The sequence below is a fragment of the Hemicordylus capensis genome, chromosome 7, assembly GCF_027244095.1.
Source record: "Hemicordylus capensis ecotype Gifberg chromosome 7, rHemCap1.1.pri, whole genome shotgun sequence".
Lineage (NCBI taxonomy): Eukaryota > Metazoa > Chordata > Lepidosauria > Squamata > Cordylidae > Hemicordylus > Hemicordylus capensis.
Window position 1 is genome coordinate 32,515,276 of NC_069663.1, and position 7,050 is coordinate 32,522,325.

Consider the following 7,050-nt stretch of genomic DNA (forward strand, 5'->3'; position numbering starts at 1 on the left):
TGTTTGGAGAAGATGTGCCCACAGGACTTGTCCTCCCCAATTCTCAGAGGTTCCCTCACTTATCCCTACATGAAAATGCCACACAGTCATGGAGTTCTTGGGGGCTGAGCTAGCTGGGGATTGGGCTGTAACTAGTCCAGGGCCGTGCATCTGCTTTGTGTTCAGGTGGTCCCAGGTTCCATCCCTGGCAGAATCTCCAGGTAGGACCAGGAAAGATCTTTCTTTCTCTGAAACCCTGGAGAGCTGCTGCCAGCCCATGTAGACAACACTGACCTAGAGGGACCCCACGTGTGAATTGAGTTCAAAAGAACTCAATTCACACTTGGGTTCAATTCACCCTGGGTTCAAAGAAGCCAGGGCCCCCAGCTCCATCCCTCCCTATTTTCTTCATGATCGCCTTCACTGCGTGGGGTCATTGGGGAAAGGGGTGAACACGGCCCCCTCTCCCCTATCTACGCCACTTGACTCAGCCTAAGTCAGCTTCCAGTGTTCCTAGGACCCCAGCAGCATCTCCAGGTAGGCCTGGGGAATGCTCCTTCCTAAAACCCCGGAGGGTTGCTGCAAGTCAGTTTAGACCAGGGGCTTCCACGCTCTTGTACTCCAGATGTTGCGGAACTATTTACTTATTTATGTACTGCCAAAACCTGCGTCTCTGGGCAGTGTACAGTAAAAACAATACAAATTAAACAAAATTAAAATGATTAAAACATTTCAATCATTTTAAAACAAGCACCAAAATATTAAAACTATAAATCTAATTAAAAGCCTGGGTGAACAAATACGTCTCCAGTGCCTTTTAAAAGGTTGCCAGAGATGGGGAGGCTCTTGTTTCAACAGGGAGCATATTCCAAAGCCCAGGGGCAGCAACGGAGAAGGCCCAAGTAGCCCCCAGACGAGCCTGTGGCAACCGTAGACAAACCTCTCCAGATGATCTCAACAGGCAACGGGGTTGATGGTGAAAAAGCCGTTCTCTTAAATACCCAAGGCCTAAGTTGTTTAAGGCTTTATAGGCAATAACCAGCACCTTGTATTTTGTCTGGAAACCTATTGGCAACCAGTGTAGCTCTTTCAACACAACAATAAATTGTAGCCAGGGATGATGGGAGTTGTAGTTCAGCAACATCTGGAGTATCAAAGGTTGGGAACCCTTTAGATCAGGGATTCTCAATGCTGGGTCCCCAGATGTTATTGGACTTCAACTCCCATAATCCCCAACCAAAGGCCACTGGGGCTGGGGATTATGGGAGTTGGGTGCTCAGATGTTATTGGACTTCAACTCCCATAATCCCCAGTGGCCTTTGGTTGGGGATTATGGGAGTTGAAGTCCAATAACATCTGAGGACCCAACGTTGAGAATCCCTGCTTTAGATGGACCAAGGTTCTGACATGCAGCTTTGTATGTGGACATGGCTGATGCTTTCCAGAGCTGCACAGCTAGTGAAGTTGTTTGATTCAGAACTTGGCCCAAGGGTTGGGTGGGGGTGTGTGAATAGCCCAAGTGCCTCTGAGAATACCAGCTCATTTCTCTGGCTCTAGGGGCAGGTACATGTGTGCTGGCCTCCTCTCTCTCTCCTCATTCTAGCAGGGGATTAGAGAGCAAAGTGCACCTGCTTTTTCCATCTTCCGCATCCCTCTTGGCTCCCCACAAGCAGCAGAGGGAAGCTAGGTGGTCTGAGTGCGCAGCATGTGCTACCTGGGCAATATCATTAATTGCCAGCTTTAAAAGAGGTGGCAATCAGTGCCATTAATAAGAGAGGAAACAAATGCAGGCGGAAAGCAATTCCACACTTCAAAGAGAGGAATTTCAAGCTATGAAAAACAGCTGCAGGATCTCTGAAGAGAGAGATCTTTTACAGAGCAATCAGCAGCAGGAACGTCACAAGGATACAGGGGAACAAACGAGGAGTGATGTACGGTAGGGAAAAGATAGTTGAAATACAAACTGTTGCTACATTATTTTAGAAAGGCAAGTAGCACAGATTTTGACAAGGGCAAAACCAGACTGGCCACAACCCCAGATCTGTGCTAAAATTTAGGCTCTGTGTCCATTTGGCAGAGAGCTGCATAACTCTAAAAGAACACTCCACCCTTGGGCTGCTTCCGATGTTTGCAGAGCTTCAGAAGTTCAGGGCGGACTTGCATATTTCATGATCTGGCAGGTGGGGAAGTCAGGCTTTCCACTGGGCAGTTTTCCATTTCAGCTCTTTTAGTAGTTTGTGTCTGTGTGTGTGCAATACAGGTGTTTAGGGAATGTGCCCAGTACCAGAGCAGCAACTGCTACAAACAGAAATCTCCAGATCAGCACTCCAGCTATACCTTTTGCAACTTTGCATTATTACAAACCAGTGGTTAGTTTTCCACCAGGGGAGGCCCCCGCCCAGATAGGTGTCGTGTCTCCAGTGGTGTTCAACACGAACTCTGGCTAGGCACAAAATCACTTGCCACGGCATGTTCCATAGTTCTGCTCTGGTATTAATCAAGTTCAAAGCTGAGCCTATGGGGACTTGAAAGTACTTTGCATATGCTCAGAGGCATTCACACCACTGCTGAGTCCCGGATCAATTAAGGCCTGGTGCAAATTGATTCATAAAGGTAAAATGTGTCGACTCCTGGTGACCACAGAGCCCTGTGGTTGTCTTTGGTAGAACACAGGAGCAGTTTACCATTGCCATCTCCCTCACAGTATGAGATAATGCCTTTCAGCATCTTCCTATATCACTGCTGCTCGAGATAGGTGTTTCCCATGGCCTGGGAAACATACCAGTGGGCATTCGAACTAGCAACCTCTGACTTGCTAATCAAGTCATTTCCCCCACTGCACCATTAGGTGTCTAGCAAACTGATTCATAAGGGACCCCCAAAACAAGATGCTTTCCAACAGAGCATAAGAAAATGTGCATCAATAGCCAAGCAGCTTAACAGACAGCATGCAGTCAGTGGAGATTAATATAGCTAATCTTTTAGTCAGTGGAGAGTAATGCAGCTAAACAAATAAGACATGGGCAGTTGCCGATGAAAACTATCAAGATTTGTAATGGGTTTTTGAAAGAAGCACTTTACTAGTCACTGGATGGTTAACGTTTGGGATAATTTGCCTGCCTTTCTTCCTTAAAAGTGCAAGAATGTCACGGGTCCCTACATCAATGCCCCCCAGGGTCTCCTCCTGTGCAAAGCACTGTGTGTAGATGAATGGCAATCCAAGGCGACAGCTCTGAGCACCAAATTGCACGCTGCCTGGCTTCCCTACCCATGCCCCTCGACTTCTTAGGGGCTGCTCTCGAAAGAGGCACATGCTGCCCTTGCACGCTGGAGGTGGAAAAGCCAGCTCCTGCCCTCCTCAAGATGCAGGGGCATCATCAAGCAGGAGGTCCTGCTGCACAGTGAAATAAGGGCACTGTTCTTCTCTCCTGCAGGATGACCTCCCAATGATACTATGTGGAGGGCTTGATCCATTTCCCCTCTGCTGCCACGAATCCTATCCAAGATCTGCTCCCAGGCCCTTTGGATCACTGTAGGGCTGCCTCATGCCAGGCCTCCCCCGTTTAAAAAACAACAACCCAAAAACATTTCCGCCTTCAAAGCCGTTCAACAACAGCACAGAGCCAAACAGACCTTTCACCACAGTCAAGTGTGTTATGATCTCTGTTGGTAATGACTTCGCAGGAGGACATAAACAGAGCAAAACTGGCTGTTAATCGCTGCATTCCTCCAACATCTGAAAGGCCCATGTGCTCCCCTGGGCAACTCACAGCTGTAATTCAGTTTTAAAGATCTCCACAATGGGTCTACCTTGCAGGAACTGCTTCCTAATAGGGAATTAAGCCTACACCCCATGGGATGGCAAAGGCTTTGCAGAAGCTGTGAGTTCAGTGGCCTGTGCCCTTCACTGGCTCAGCTGCACAGACAGCATTTTCCGGCTTCTCTCTCCATGCAAACTTGCAGGATCCAAAGCAAAAGAGGCAGCACCCAATTCCCCTTCCCTACTCTATGCAGGCTGTTTGCAGAGACTTTCAGAATTGGGGGGATTTTGAATAACAGGCAACAGGAGTTGTGGAACAGAGGGAAGGCATCATAGTCAGCGTATGGCAGGACAAGATGCTCCCTCTATCTAGTCTCTTGAAACTTCTCTTCGATCCCCCTTGTTTTTATTTATTTAACACATTTGTATACCACCTCTTACAGAAGTCTCAAGGCAGCTTACAAAGAAATAAAAACAACCAGAAATTTAAAACCTACATTAAAACATACATAAAAATGCAAATTAAAAACAACAAATCAGTAGAATTCAACCCAAAGCCCGGCTAAAGTGAGGTGTCTTCAACAGTTTTCTAAGAGGTATCAGGGATGGAGCAGCTCTAATCTCAACAGGGAAAGCATTCCACAGCCCCAGGGCAACTCTAGAGAAGGCATGTCTGAGTTGCCACCAGGTAAACTGGCAGCACCCTCTGATTAACCTCCTTTGACTATCTTGATAGGCAATGGGGTTCATAACAAGTAAGGCATTCTCTTGAATACACTGGGCCCACGCCATTAGGGGCTTTATAGGATCCAGTTTGTATTTTGCACCTATTGGCAGCCAGCGTAGTTCTTTCAGAACAGGAGTAAAGGTCTCCTCGGGATGTCCTGGAGACCAACCTTTTCCAAGGATGTTTTCTAACAATCAAGATTTAGAGAGGTTCTCTGCTCAAAAGGCACCATTTCCAGAATAGAGTGGCAAGCAGTTCCTCAGCTGCAAGCCTTGCTCAGTCCCACCATGAGGCCTAGCAGCTTTGAAGTCAAGATTTATGGGGCTCTGGTCAACAGGTTGAATGCAAAAGCAGAGGAGTGTATTGCAGCGGGGTGATCCTCTTGCATTTAGCAGGGGGAGAGCAACTAGCCTGGTCCAACCCCAGCATAGCATCCCTCCAGTGGTGGCCACTGCTGGGGTCTACCTGGTGTTTCTTTTTAGATTATGAGCCCTTTGGGGCCAGGGGGCCAGCTCACGTAGGTTTTATTTACTTTTCTGTATCGGCTGCTTTGAGGACTTTGGCCGAAGAGTGGCATAGAGATCTCCACAGTCGTGGTCATTGCCCTTGCTCCCCAGGCTCATGTTAATTCCACACATTCTCTTACTGGACAGGCTTGAAAGAGCACTCCAGTTCTCTCCATTGCAGGGGAAGCTAGCTAGGCAGCCAGCAGAGCGGACCCAGGCTTGCATTGACACATCTCAGCTCCACGGGGAGAGGCTTGGCAGCCAAGGAGGACCGTTTGAATCTCTGACCCCAGACGGAAGGGATGGCGGGGCTCTCTTCTGTGCCAGCTGCCGGCCCTTGCCAGGAGACTAACAAGGGGGGCCAGAAAAGCCCCAGTTCTCTCGTAAGAATTCAGCTCCTCGATGAAGTCAGCACAGGGCTCTCGCTCTCCCCCAGAAGAATCTGCAGCTGTGGACGCAACCGGCTTGCTCAGACTTCACCAGCAGCTTGCTCTACTCAGGTATCTTGCAGTAGGAGCTGCTCTCTTACCTTTTGCTTTTAAGGGGCACCCCACCAGTGGCTCATTCCTAACCAGAAAGCTGCAGCCTCTGAATGGGAGAGCCCTAGAGAAGGAATTCATTCATTCATTCAGAGTTGTAATATACCGCCCAATCCACAGACTCAGGGCAGTGTACAAAGCAAGAACAGTATCCAAAATTTAATAAAATAAAATAAAGGTTTGAATGGGCAAACACCTGGTGGGAAAAAAATGTCTTCAATAAGGTCTTAAAGGCTGAAAGGGAGGAGGCAGACCGAAATGGGGCGGGGCGGGGCGGGGGAGAAGAGAGTTCCAAAGTGAAGGGGCAGCAATACTATGGACCTCTCTGAGACAGGGACCAAAAAAGAAGATCTCACAGGATGGGACAGGACTGGCTGGGAGAGGCGGTCCTGAAGGTAAACAGGCACTAAGCCCTGAAGGGTTTTAAAAGGTGAGAACCAGCACTTTGAATTGGAACCGGAAGCAAATAGGTAACCAGTGCAAAACTGTAGGAGAGGTGTCACACCACCATATTTTTCAGCGCCCATCAGCAGGTGGGCTGCCGCATTCTGGACCAACTGGAGCTTCTGGGTCATCATCAAAGGCAACCCCAGGTAGAGCGCATGACAGTAATCCAGACGAGAGATGACGAGGGCATGAGTGACCGTTGCCAGGGCCTGCTGGTCAAGATAGGGCGCAACTGGTGGACCAGCCAAAGCTGGGCAAAGGCACCTCTGGAAACGGCCTCCACCTGCTGCTCGAGCAGGAGCCACAAGTCCAAGAGGACCCCCAAGTCGCGGACCACCTCCTTCAGGGGCAACCAGAGGCGTATCTAGGGAAAATAGCGCCTAGGGCAAGCACTGAAATTGCGCCCCCTGTCCAAACATCTGACACTCCTCTTTCAGATAACTTTACCATAATATCAGCTGAAAAATACAAGTCTGAAGGTCACATACAAGTCACATATAAGAATGTGTGTACAGTGACTTATATTATATTAATTTTAAAAAATACTTGTAGCCCATTTGAGGGGCTTCCTAAAGGCCATGGAGGGGTCTACAAAGGTTCCCCCTCCCCCCCGCTGGCCTCTAGGGCCTCACAGGGACCATTTGAGCATGTGCGGTGGCCATTTTTTTTAAAAAATATTTTTTTTTTTAAATGGCCGTTGAAAACAAAATGGCCACTGCGCATGCTCAAATGGCCTCTGTGAGGCCCGGCCTCACTTTTTTAATTAATCATTTTTTTAAATTAATTTTTAAAAATGGTGCCCTTTCAAGTGGTGCCCGGGGCACGTGCCCTGCCTGCCCACCCTAGATACGCCCCTGGGGGCAACACAACTGCGTCCAGGGAGAGACTCAGGCTCAGCAATTGGCCAGATCGAGGAGCAAGCAATAGTAACTCAGTCTTGGAGGGATTAAGTCTGAGCTTGCTTTGGCCCATCCAGACAGCCTCCAGACACGGGGCAAGCACAGAAATGGCATCTCTGGAGTGGCAATATACAGCTGAGTATCACTGGCATATTGATGGAATCTCACTCCAAGCCAACAGATGACCTGCCCC